The sequence below is a fragment of the Oncorhynchus keta genome, chromosome 20 (assembly GCF_023373465.1).
Source record: "Oncorhynchus keta strain PuntledgeMale-10-30-2019 chromosome 20, Oket_V2, whole genome shotgun sequence".
Lineage (NCBI taxonomy): Eukaryota > Metazoa > Chordata > Actinopteri > Salmoniformes > Salmonidae > Oncorhynchus > Oncorhynchus keta.
In genome coordinates, this window is record NC_068440.1 from 21,410,836 (window position 1) to 21,425,023 (window position 14,188).

The following is a 14,188-nucleotide window of genomic DNA, read 5'->3' on the forward strand; positions in this document are numbered from 1 at the left end:
TCTGAAGAAATGCTCCAGATCAGAGGAGAGTCTTCGGAGGCTGCTGCCAGTAGTCAATGTCTCCAGAACAGCTCTGAAGTTAATCAATACCTAACAAAGACATATGACAAAGATCAGAAGAAACCATTAATTTGTATTACTAAATGTATACAATTATATGTTAATATAAATTACATGTTAATTGATAAGCTTGGCTTATGTATGTCTTATAGGTTGAATCAATGTAGCCTCACAGAGAGATGTGGTGTAGCGCTCACCTAAGTTCTCAATTCAAACTCCTCACACTTAAGAGAACTGGACATTGAGAGACAATGACCTGCAAGATGCAGGAGTGAAGCTGCTGGCTGCTGGACTGGGGAGTCCACACTGTAAACTGGAGTCCCTGAGGTTGCTATTCCACACTGTAAACTGGAGTCCCTGAGGTTGCCATTCCACACTGTAAACTGGAGTCCCTGAGGTTGCTATTCCACACTGTAAACCCAGAGGCTGCTATTCCACACTGTAAACCCTGAGGTTGCTATTCCACACTGTAAACCCTGAGGTTGCTATTCCACACTGTAAACCCTGAGGTTACTATTCCACACTGTAAACTGGAGTACCTGAGGTTGCTATTCCACACTGTAAACCCTGAGGTTACTATTCCACACTGTAAACCCTGAGGTTGCTATTCCTCACTGTAAAGCCTGAGGTTACTATTCCACACTGTAAACTGGAGTACCTGAGGTTGCTATTCCACACTGTAAACTGGAGTCCCTGAGGTTGCTATTCCACACTGTAAACTGGAGTCCCTGAGGTTGCTATTCCACACTGTAAACCCTGAGGTTGCTATTCCACACTGTAAACCCTGAGGGTACTATTCCACACTGTAAACCCTGAGGTTACTATTCCAAACTGTAACCCCTGAGGTTACTATTCCACAGTGTAAACCCTGAGGTTACTATCCCACACTGTAAACCCTGAGGTTAATATTCCACACTAAACTGGAGTCCCTGAGGTTGCTATTCCACCCACACTGTAAACCCTGAGGTTACTATTCCACCCACACTGTAAACCCTGAGGTTACTATTCCACAGTGTAAACCCTGAGGTTACTATTCCACAGTGTAAACCCCGAGGTTACTAATCCCCCCTGTAAACCCTGAGGTTACTAATCCCCCCTGTAAACCCTGAGGTTACTATTCCCCAGTGTAAACCCTGAGGTTACTATTCCACAGTGTAAACCCCAGGGTTACTAATCCCCCCTGTAAACCCAGAGGTTACTATTCCACAGTGTAAACCCTGAGGTTACTAATCCCCCTGTAAACCCAGAGGTTACTATTCCATACTGTAAACCCTGAGGTTACTATTCCACACTGTAAACCCAGAGGTTACTAATCCCCCTGTAAACCCTGAGGTTACTATTCCCCTGTAAACCCTGAGGTTACTATTCCACACTGTAAACCCCGAGGTTACTATTCCACACTGTAAACCCTGAGGTTGCTATTCCCCCTGTAAACCCTGAGGTTACTATTCCACTCTGTAAACCCTGAGGTTACTATTCCACTCTGTAAACCCTGAGGTTACTATTCCCCCTGTAAACCCTGAGGTTACTATTCCACACTGTAAACCCTGAGGTTACTATTCCACACTGTAAACCCTGAGGTTACTATTCCACACTGTAAACCCTGGGATTGCTATTCTACACTGTAAACCCTGAGGTTACTATTCCACAGTGTAAACCCAGAGGTTACTATTCCCCTTGTAAACCCTGAGGTTACTATTCCACAGTGTAAACCCTGAGGTTACTAATCCCCCCTGTAAACCCTGAGGTTACTATTCCACAGTGTAAACCCTGAGGTTACTAATCCCCCCTGTAAACCCTGAGGTTACTATTCCACAGTGTAAACCCTGAGGTTACTAATCCCCCTGTAAACCCCAAGGTTACTAATCCCCCCTGTAAACCCAGAGGTTACTATTCCCCTTGTAAACCCTGAGGTTACTATTCCACAGTGTAAACCCTGAGGTTACTAATCCCCCCTGTAAACCCTGAGGTTACTATTCCACAGTGTAAACCCTGAGGTTACTAATCCCCCCTGTAAACCCTGAGGTTACTATTCCACAGTGTAAACCCTGAGGTTACTAATCCCCCCTGTAAACCCTGAGGTTACTATTCCCCTGTAAACCCTGAGGTTACTATTCCACAGTGTAAACCCCAGGGTTACTATTCCACAGTGTAAACCCAGAGGTTACTAATCCCCCCTGTAAACCCAGAGGTTACTATTCCACAGTGTAAACCCTGAGGTTACTAATCCCCCCTGTAAACCCAGAGGTTACTATTCCACACTGTAAACCCTGAGGTTACTATTCCAAACTGTAACCCCTGAGGTTACTATTCCACAGTGTAAACCCTGAGGTTACTATCCCACACTCTCAGCCTCAGTATTTATGCTGCAGTAGTTTATGTGTCGGGGGGCTAGGGTCAGTTTGTTATATCTGGAGTACTTCTCCTGTCCTATTCGGTGTCCTGTGTGAATCTAAGTGTGCGTTCTCTAATTCTCTCCTTCTCTCTTTCTTTCTCTCTCTCGGAGGACCTGAGCCCTAGGACCATGTCCCAGGACTACCTGACATGAGGACTCCTTGCTGTCCCCAGTCCACCTGGCCATGCTCCTGCTCCAGTTTCAACTGACCTGAGCCCTAGGACCGTGCCCCAGGACTACCTGACATGAAGGCTCCTTGCTGTCCCCAGTCCACCTGACTGTGCTGCTGCTCCAGTTTCAACTGTTCTGCTGAGGGTCATTTATGAACATTTGAACATCTTGGTCATGTTCTGTTATAATCTCTACCCGGCACAGCCCTGAGGTTCCTCTCTACTTCCTATTTTGGCCAGGGAGTTTTTCAGTGTAAACCCATGTTTGCTGTTTGGGGTTTTAGGCTGGGTTTCTGTACAGCACTTTGAGATATCAGCTGATGTACGAAGGGCTATATAAATAAATTTGATTTGATTTGATTTGTAAACCCTGAGGTTAATATTCCACACTAAACTGGAGTCCCTGAGGTTGCTATTCCACCCACACTGTAAACCCTGAGGTTACTATTCCACCCACACTGTAAACCCTGAGGTTACTATTCCACAGTGTAAACCCTGAGGTTACTATTCCACAGTGTAAACCCAGAGGTTACTAATCCCCCCTGTAAACCCTGAGGTTACTAATCCCCCTGTAAACCCTGAGGTTACTATTCCCCCGTAAACCCTGAGGTTACTATTCCACAGTGTAAACCCCAGGGTTACTAATCCCCCCTGTAAACCCAGAGGTTACTATTCCACAGTGTAAACCCTGAGGTTACTAATCCCCCTGTAAACCCAGAGGTTACTATTCCATACTGTAAACCCTGAGGTTACTATTCCACACTGTAAACCCAGAGGTTACTAATCCCCCCTGTAAACCCTGAGGTTACTATTCCCCCTGTAAACCCTGAGGTTACTATTCCACACTGTAAACCCCGAGGTTACTATTCCACACTGTAAACCCTGAGGTTGCTATTCCCCCTGTAAACCCTGAGGTTACTATTCCACTCTGTAAACCCTGAGGTTACTATTCCACTCTGTAAACCCTGAGGTTACTATTCCCCCTGTAAACCCTGAGGTTACTATTCCACACTGTAAACCCTGAGGTTACTATTCCACACTGTAAACCCTGAGGTTACTATTCCACACTGTAAACCCTGGGATTGCTATTCTACACTGTAAACCCTGAGGTTACTATTCCACAGTGTAAACCCAGAGGTTACTATTCCCCTTGTAAACCCTGAGGTTACTATTCCACAGTGTAAACCCTGAGGTTACTAATCCCCCCTGTAAACCCTGAGGTTACTATTCCACAGTGTAAACCCTGAGGTTACTAATCCCCCCTGTAAACCCTGAGGTTACTATTCCACAGTGTAAACCCTGAGGTTACTAATCCCCTGTAAACCCCAAGGTTACTAATCCCCCCTGTAAACCCAGAGGTTACTATTCCCCTTGTAAACCCTGAGGTTACTATTCCACAGTGTAAACCCTGAGGTTACTAATCCCCCCTGTAAACCCTGAGGTTACTATTCCACAGTGTAAACCCTGAGGTTACTAATCCCCCCTGTAAACCCTGAGGTTACTATTCCACAGTGTAAACCCTGAGGTTACTAATCCCCCCTGTAAACCCTGAGGTTACTATTCCCCCTGTAAACCCTGAGGTTACTATTCCACAGTGTAAACCCCAGGGTTACTATTCCACAGTGTAAACCCAGAGGTTACTAATCCCCCCTGTAAACCCAGAGGTTACTATTCCACAGTGTAAACCCTGAGGTTACTAATCCCCCCTGTAAACCCAGAGGTTACTATTCCACACTGTAAACCCAGAGGTTACTATTCCATACTGTAAACCCTGAGGTTACTATTCCACACTGTAAACCCCGAGGTTACTAATCCCCCCTGTAAACCCTGAGGTTACTATTCCCCCTGTAAACCCCGAGGTTACTATTCCACACTGTAAACCCCAAGGTTACTATTCCACACTGTAAACCCTGAGGTTGCTATTCCCCCTGTAAACCCTGAGGTTGCTATTCCACTCTGTAAACCCTGAGGTTGCTATTCCCCCTGTAAACCCTGAGATTACTATTCCACTCTGTAAACCCTGAGGTTACTATTCCCCCTGTAAACCCTGAGGTTACTATTCCACACTGTAAACCCTGAGGTTACTATTCCACACTGTAAACCCTGAGGTTACTATTCCACACTGTAAACCCTGGGATTGCTATTCTACACTGTAAACCCTGAGGTTACTATTCCACAGTGTAAACCCCGGGGTTACTATTCCACAGTGTAAACCCGAGGTTACTAATCCCCCTGTAAACCCTGAGGTTACTAATCCCCCCTGTAAACCCAGAGGTTACTATTCCACAGTGTAAACCCTGAGGTTACTATTCCACACTGTAAACCCTGAGGTTACTATTCCCCCTCTAAACCCTGAGGTTACTAATCCCCCCTGTAAACCCTGAGGTTACTATTCCATACTGTAAACCCTGACGTTACTATTCCACACTGTAAACCCTGAGGTTACTATTCCCCCTGTAAACCCTGAGGTTACTATTCCCCCTGTAAACCCTGAGGTTACTAATCCCCCCTGTAAACTCTGAGGTTACTATTCCCCCTGTAAACCCTGAGGTTACTAATCCCCCCTGTAAACCCTGAGGTTTCTATTCCCCCCTGTAAACCCTGAGGTTACTATTCCACAGTGTAAACCCTGAGGTTACTAATCCCCCCTGTAAACCCTGAGGTTACTATTCCCCCTGTAAACCCTGAGGTTACTATTCCCCCCTGTAAACCCTGAGGTTACTATTCCACACTGTAAACCCTGAGGTTACTATTCCCCCCTTTAAACCCTGAGGTTACTATTCCCCCTGTAAACCCAGAGGTTACTATTCCACACTGTAAACCCTGACGTTACTATTCCCCCCTGTAAACCCTGAGGTTACTATTCCCCCTGTAAACCCTGAGGTTACTATTCCACAGTGTAAACCCTGAGGTTACTATTCCCCCCTGTAAACCCTGAGGTTACTATTCCCCCTGTAAACCCAGAGGTTACTATTCCACACTGTAAACCCCAAGGTTACTAATCCCCCCTGTAAACCCTGAGGTTACTATTCCACACTGTAAACCCTGAGGTTGCTATTCTACACTGTAAACCCTGAGGTTGCTATTCCATACTGTAAACCCTGAGGTTACTTAGAAGTTGACAAACTGCAAAATGAGAGAAAAAAATAATAATAAACAATGTTTCCAGCCATTTTTATGTGAATAAATTACATGTTGGAAAGAAAAAACAGGCCAGATTGAAACAGTATAATTGTCGGTAAACGAGTTGACAATGGTTTAATAATCCAACAGGGGTCAGTAAACCAGGTCAAGGCAGGTAGGGGTCAGTAAACCAGGTCAAGGCAGGTAGGGGTCAGTAAACCAGAGGTGGGGCAACGGTACCGGAAGGCAGGCAGGCTCAGTGTAAGCAAAGGTACAGGTCAGCAGGCTCAGGGTCAGGCAGAGTGGTCAGGCAGAGTGGACAGGCAGAGTGTTCAAGCAGAGTGGACAGGCAGAGTGGTCAGGCAGAGTGGTCAGGCAAGCGTCAAAACCAGGGGGGGGCGAGAAAAAGAGAGACTGGAACAGCAAGAGCTGAGAACAAAAATGCTGGTTGACTTGACAAACAAGATGAACTGGCAACAGACCAACAGATAACACAGGTATAAATACACAGGGGAAATGGGGAAGATGGGCGACACCTGGAGGGGGTGGAGACAATCACAAAGACAGGTGAAACAGATCAGAGCATGCACACTGAATAGTTTATTCAGCTGCAGATTAAATAATAAACTTCACAGGGTGGTGAAAGTGCACAGTGATGATGAGCTTGATGCTCATTTACAATAAATATGGAGGTTCCTAATTTATGCTGGTGACATGATGATCAGTGCTTAGCATTCAATTGACAAGTGAAAATGATCTTGCTCTTATCCATGTCATGAAGCTTAGGCCTCAACACTCCATGTGCTATATCTGCGAGCTTGTGGCTACAGTGCACATGCCAAGACCAGAGTGGGCACATTTGCTGTTTATTGCAGACTTTTTGTGCCAAAATCATCGACAGAATTAAAAATGGGATGGAAATGCATCGTATTTAAAAAAATGTATTCAATAAATTCTAAGTTATTAGACAAAGTGCTTTTTATTTGCAGGAAGACAGTTTGATGGAAACAGACCACTGCTGCTTAAATTTGCATATTTTATGTGTGAGAATATTAGAATATTTACTTGAAAATCTTTCAACAAAATTACGGAAACCTGAGTATAGACATGAATTGCTTATTCAATTAACATAAAAATGGTTTTATATGAATATGTGTATAAACTTTCAATAATTATTTTTTATTTGAATTAATTTAAATGTCAAGTGTAAACCTGTACAGCCAAGGAGTTACATGTGTATAATGGGTAGCAGTAGTGTTAATGAAATCATGATAAACTCTCTGCAAGCTGTCAGGTTGTCTGGTCACAGAGGAAGGATGTGCTTCTTTGGCCTCAGCTCTCAAACTCTTCACACCTGAGAGAGCTGGACCTGAGCTACAATAATTACCCAGGAGACTCAGGGGTGAAGCTGCTCTCTGCTGGAGTGGAGGATCCACAATGGAGACTGGAGAAACTCAAGGATGCAGAAAGTGTGTTGTTGTTGTGTCCGTGATCCCTTTATCCCAGCCCCTGTCCTGCTTCCTTACTGAAGAACAGTATGCGTGTAATGCATTAAGCTCCCTCACTCATAACAAAACATAATGCACTCTTGAAATAATTAAGTGTTGCTATATTACCTTATGTAAGGTGTGTTAAGGGGACATGACTGTTAGTAAGCTCTTACAATCCATTTAATCAATGTTATTTCCACATCATTTCAGCTTCACAAAATCTATGTAATGATGTTAAATCCACGTGCAAAACTCATTGAATTTGAAAAAGTCATCAAAGAAATGAAACTCCCCAACACCTGGTACACGGGCACAGATCACATGGATTACGGCAGCCCCCCTGCACCTCTCTGCTTCAGAGGGGTTGGGTTGAATGCGGAAGTCACATTTAGGTTGAATGCATTCAGTTGTGCAACTGACTAGATATCCCCTTTCCCTAATTAATTTATAAATAGGCTTTCATTAGAAGTTCTGGATAATTGAAAAACATCTAAATATTCTAATATGTATGATTCTGTGTATCGGTATCCTTCATCATATTCCTGTGATCTCACACTGGACCCAAACACAGCACACAAATGACTCCCTCACTCTGAGAAGAACAGAAAGGTAAAAACGGCAATAAAGGTTCACAAGTGTCCTGGTGAACTGCTAAGAGTGGTCTGTCATCAGGTGTTGTGTAGAGAGGGTCTGACTGGGCGATTCTACTGGGAGGTAGAGGGGAGTGCATATGCATACTGTGCAGAAAAGGACAATGGTGTTTGTTATGACGTAATGGGATAAAAATAACAATACCTGGAATCTGTATTGCGCTGATGGCGGTGCCTACATGGTTGAGCACAATAATAAAAGCACTGATATACAGTGTTTTCACCCCCTGGTAACGCTCGTCGTTGGGAGAGAGAGAGGAGGACCAAGGTGCAGCATGGTAAGTATTCATATTCTCCTTTTAATGAAAACAAATACTTGCACAAAAACAACAAAACACAAGAACGAAACAAAAACAGTCCTGAACGGTGAAATACAAACATAGAATAGAAAATAAACACCAATGCAACACAGGTGGAAAAAGGCTACCTGGGTATGATTTTCAATCAGAGACAACTAACGACACCTGCCTCTGATTGAGAACCATACCAGGCCAAACGCAAAAACACAACATAGAAAATGGAACATAGACAACCCACCCAACTCATGCCCTGACCATACTAAAACAAAGACATAACAAAGGAACTAAGGTCAAAACGTGACACCCCCTTGGAGTTTTTCCTATTTTATTGCATTACAACCTGTAATTTAAATGGATTTTTATTTGGATTTCATGTAATGGACATACACAAAATAGTCCAAGTTGGTGAAGTGGAATGAAAAAAACAACTTGTTTGAAAACAATTCTAAAAAAATAACAATCGTAAAAGTGGTGCGTGCATATGTATTCAGCCCCTTTGCTATGAAGCCCCTAAATAAGATCGGGTGCAACCAATTACCTTCAGAAGTCACATAATTAGTTAAATAAAGTCCACCTGTGTGCAATCCATGTGTCACATGATCTGTCACATGATCTCAGTATATGTACACCTCTTCTGAAAGGCCCCAGAGTCTGCAACACCGCTAAGCAAGGGGCACCATGAAGACCAAGGATCTCCCCAAACAGGTCAGGGACAAAGTTATGGAGAAGTACAGATCAGGGTTGGGTTTTAAAAAATATCAGAAACTTTGAACATCCCACGGAGCAACATTAAATACCATTATTAAAAAATGGAAAGAATATGGCACCACAACAAACCTGCCAAGAGAGGGCCACCCACCAACACTCAGGGACTAGGCAAGGAGGGCATTAATCAGAGAGGCAATAAAGAGACCAAAGATAATCCTGAAGGAGCTGCAAAGCTCCACAGCGGAGAATGGAGTATCTGTCCATAGGACCCCAGGCCAACGTCGTCACAACTTTAAGCCGTACACTCCACAGAGCTGGGCTTTACGGAAGAGTGGCCAGAAAAAAATAAGCTAACATGTTTGGAGTTCGCCAAAAGGTATGTGGGAGACTCCCCAAACATATAGAAGAAGATACTCTGGTCAGATGAGACTAAAATTGAGCTTTTTGGCCATGTCTAGAGCAAACTCAAATTCTTTCATCACCCCAAGAACATAATGTTTTTCATCAGCAGGGAAACTGGTCAGAATTGAAGGAATGATGGATGGCACTAAATAAAGGGAATTTCTTGAGGTGAACCTGTTTCAGTCTTCCAGAGATTTGAGACTGGGACGGAGGTTCACCTTCCAGCAGGACAATGACCCTAAGCTTACCGCTAAAGCAACACTCGAGTGGTTTAAAGGGAAACATTTAAATGTTGTGGAATGGCCTAGTCAAATACCAGACCTCAATTCAATTGAGAATCTGTGGTATGACTTAAAGATTGCTGTAAACAAGCTGAACCAATCCAACTTGAAGCAGCTGGAGCAGTTTTGCCTTGAAGAATGGGCAAAAATCCCAGTGCCTAGATGTGCCAAGCTTATAGAGACATACCCCAAGAGACTTGCAGCTGTAATTGATGCAAAAGGTGTCTCTACAATGTATTGACTTTGGGGGGGTGAATAGTTATGCATGCTCAAGTTTTCTGTTTTATTTGTCTTATTTCTTAATTGTTTCACAAAAAAAAATATTTAGCATCTTCAAAATGGTAGGCATGTTATGTAAAACAAATTATACAAACCCCACAAAAATCTATTTTAATTCCAGGTTGTAAGGCAACAAAATAGGAAAAATGCCAAGGTGGGGGGGTGAATACTTTCGCAAGACACTGTAGCTGTTCCCTCCTTCCACTTCCACAGAGTAGGGGTGTATTTGGACTGGACAGCTGGTACACTATCCTTCCACAGCATCTCCTCTGACAGACTGACCCACCTGTACACATTCCACTCAAACATTCACTGAGGGGTTTTTCCTTGGGGATGACTCCTCATTATCCCAGTGCCACATAAAATAGACCCCTGGGTCCTGGAGGGACACACACACAACACAGATAAATACAGATGCTCACATTTTAGTCATGAATATAACATATGTAAATAGACTGAAGTTGACAGACATTGTAAACTAGATTTACTTAATCAATAGAGTTTATCACACTGTGCTGAGAAACCAGGAATCTTTTTTGTGAATAATAATGTGTATATTATGTTTATCTGTCTGATTGTTGACACAATAATCCTGCTTCTTTATAAACTGTTGCAATAACAGTACTATGACTTGAATTTAAACCATGTCACATATTTACTAAATCAAGAGCAATAAAGGTGTTTTTAAAACAGATAAAAAACAACGATTTTAGGCTAATGTTCATAATAAAGTGTAGTAATGAGAGGTTTATTTCACTGTTCCACCTTCCACTGACTCTCTCCTTCATTTCACAACTCAGGCTGACCCAGTGTCCACATTACTGTCAAAATAAATCAATGCTTCCCGCTCCCCTCCCTTGTTCCCATACACTGTCACGAGATATGTATTTATAGTGGATTAGAATGTACAGTGCATTTGGAAAGTATTCAGACCCCTTGACTTTTTCCACATTTTGATACGTTACAGCTTTATTCTGAAATTGATTCAATTGTTGTTTTTTCCTCAGCAAATCACAATACCCCATAATGACAAAGCAAAAATTGTAAGGACAGATGCTGCGAGACAAAAAGCAAGTACAGGGAGTGAATATTTAAGGAATACAGGCAGGAAACAAACAGGAAACAAAACACGAATAGCGTCTGGACAAGGACATAACGACATTAATTCTGACCCGGGAAAGAAACTGAGGAAGTGACAAATGTAGGGGAGGTAATTAATAACGTGATGGTGTACAGGTGATTCCAATGAAGCGCTGATGCGTGTAACAATAGTGACATAATGATAAGTGGGCGTAATGATAAGCAGCCTGGCGACCTCGAGCGCCAGAGAAGGGGAGCGGGAGCAGACATGACAAAAACACGTTTTTAGACATGTTTGCATATTTATATATTTTTTAAAAACAGAAATACATTTGCATAAGTATTCAGACCATTTACTCAATACTTTGTTGAAGCACCTTTGGCAGCGATTACAGCCTCGAGCTGTTACGTGGAGCGGAGCAGGTGAACCCAAGAGCAGACCCAGACGAGGAGACTGGGATAAGGTAACCAAGGTATTTACTGAAAAACAGTGAGAAGTGCAGCCCAGGGAAAGCAGGTTGTAGGGAGCCAGGTGCTGAGGCTGAGGCTGGAGTGAGGGGAGTTGGGGCTGGGTAAGCAGATCCGGAGAGGAATCCAAGGAAGCAGTAGAGTGGGGGGTACAGGACAGGGTAGCAGGACTGACGAGACGTGGGACTGGAGACAGGGCCCTGAGTCAGAGCGGACAGAACTGTAGCAGAGAGGAAAACAGCATTAGGCAAGGGAAAACAGGCACAACACGAAAACAGGATCTATGCAGGAACAAACTGCGAAAAACCGCAGACTGACTGAGCAGAGGTTACGATCTGGCAGCGTGGAAGTGGCAGGGCTTGATTATGGAACAGGTTGCAGCTGGTGGGGATCTGCTCTGCCTCCAGCACACATGTCTCCACCCCCCACACACACACACACACAGAGAGAGGGAGAGAGAGAGCACTGGGGGGGTGGGGGCAGGTTAGAGAGACACAGGATGATCAGTAGAGGGCGTGGCAGGCGAAGATGTAACACAAGTCTTGGCACACCCGTATTTGGGGAGTTTTTCCCATTCTTCTCTGCAGATCCTCTCAAGCTCTGTCAGGTTGGATGGGAAGTGTCCTTGCACAACTATTTTCAGGTCTCTTCAGAGATGTTCGATCGGGTTCAAGTCTGGGCTCTGGCTGGGCCACTCAAGGACATTCAGAGACTTGTCCCGAAGCCACTCCTGTGTTGTCTTGGCTGTGTGCTTTGGATCATTATCCTGTTGGAAGGTGAACCTTCGCCCAGTCTGAGGTCCTGAGCGCTCTGGAGCAGGTTTTCATCAAGGATCTCTCTGTACTTTGCTCTGTTCATTTCCCCCCCCCCCGATCCTGACTAGTCTCCCAGTCACTGCTGCTGAAAAGCATCCCCATTGCATGATGTTGCCACCACCATGCTTCACCGTAGGGAAGGTGCTAGGTATTTTCCAGTTGTGACGCTTGGCATTCATACCAAAGAGCTCAATATTGGTTTCATCAGACCAGAGAAACTTGTTTCTCATGGTCTGAGATTCCTTTAACTCCAAGCAGGCTGTTATGTGCCTTTTACTGAGGAGTGGCTTCCGTCTGGCCACTCGACCATAAAGGCCTGATTTGTGGAGTGCTGCAGGTTGTCCTTCTGGAAGGTTCTCCCATCTCTACAGAGGGACTCTGAAGCTCTGTCAGCGTGACCATCGGGTTCTTTGTCACCTCCCTGACCAAGGCCCTTCTCCCCTGATTGCTCAATTTTGCCGGGCGGCCAGATCTAGGAAGACTCCTGGTGGTTCCACTGGGCACCACTGTGTTATTGGGAACCTTCAATGCTGCAGACATTTGTGGTACTGTTGTGGATATTCTACACAGGGACATTCGAAGTCAATATAAAAAAAGTATGATTTATTATGAGCGCGCTGGAGAGGTTCCAACCAACTCAATGCACCAAGTACACATGTCGATCAGGAGCTCATATATACTGGTTAAAGACTGGTTAAAGACACTTTGCATAGGCATAGTTCATGGGGTTGGTTTCTGCATGTGTCTGGTACCATCTCCTATCATAACTTGTAGAACATATTCTGGGCGTTCTGCCAGATTGTCCTAAGGAGGGGGTCATGTCGCACCCCCTCATATCTTTACCAAGCACAGGCAGGAACCAAGGATTATTTATCACACTAAGACAAGATTAACATTTTCAAGGCTGTCTCTTCACATTATAAAAATGTCCATCACAGTACCCTTCCCCAGATCGGTGCCTCGACACAATCCTGTCTTGGAGCTCTATGAACAATTCCTTTGACCTCATGGCTTGGTTTTTGCTCTGACATGCACTGTCAAATGTGGGACCTTACATAGATAGGTGTGTATCTTTCCAAATCATGTCCAATCAATTGAATTTACCACAGGTGGACTCCAATCAAGTTGTAGAAACATCTCAAGGATGATCAATGGAAACAGGATGCACCTGAACTCCATTTTGAGTCTCATAGCAAAGGGTCTGAATTCTCATGTAAATATTGTATTTCTGTTTTATATTTTAATACATTTGCAAACATTTCTAAAAACCTGTTTTTGATTTTTCATTATGGGGTATTGTGTGTAGATTGATGAGGAACAAAAATGTATCTAATCCATTTTAGAATAAGGTTGTAACATAACAAAATGTGGAAAAGGGGAAGACTTTCCGGAATGCACTGTATATGATGTGAAAACTGTTTTTCAAATGGGACTCTCATCTATTTGTTAAGACAAAGCTAACATCCATGGAAAAGACTATACGCTCGATTTCCCTCATTCGTGTGGCACGCAGTGTTGGCAAGTTTCTCCGAAAAGTCCAACTTCTGGGAAGGCTATCCTCCCCTCTCCATGAAACCCTTTCATTCACGGAAATGAAACTTTGTGACAAAGTTGTGAGTTTTTTTATTTTTATAAAATGATATGCCAAAAGTAAAATATTCTTTCCTGTGAACTTGGTGCCGCTACGTCACTTGGACCTTTGACTGTAGTTACAGTGTTTATTACAGAATGACAACTCAGTGAAGATAAGATTATTCAACCTTCAATATCACTATGAAGACACAGCCACCAGTTATCCTAGTAGCCAGCCACATAACTTTGTGACATTCAGAACGTTTTTCAAACTTGATAATTAAAATAAAGAGAAATACAGTTTCATGGAATATTTCAAATGTTTTTATTTATTTTTTACACTGATTAGTAGCCTACCATATTTGACTATTTAGCCAGAGGGACACCTTGTCGCAC

At 43.6% G+C, this 14,188-nt stretch overlaps 1 long non-coding RNA gene across 1 annotated transcript; it reads left to right on the plus strand.

Annotated features, from left to right (window-relative positions):
* The first annotated feature begins 2,156 nt into the window (after positions 1 to 2,156).
* LOC127909893 (uncharacterized) lies at positions 2,157 to 4,471 on the plus strand. Its single transcript, XR_008072875.1, has 3 exons — positions 2,157 to 2,307; positions 3,346 to 3,929; positions 4,430 to 4,471. It is a non-coding gene; the product is annotated as an uncharacterized LOC127909893 (long non-coding RNA).
* Positions 4,472 to 14,188: the final 9,717 nt, after the last annotated feature.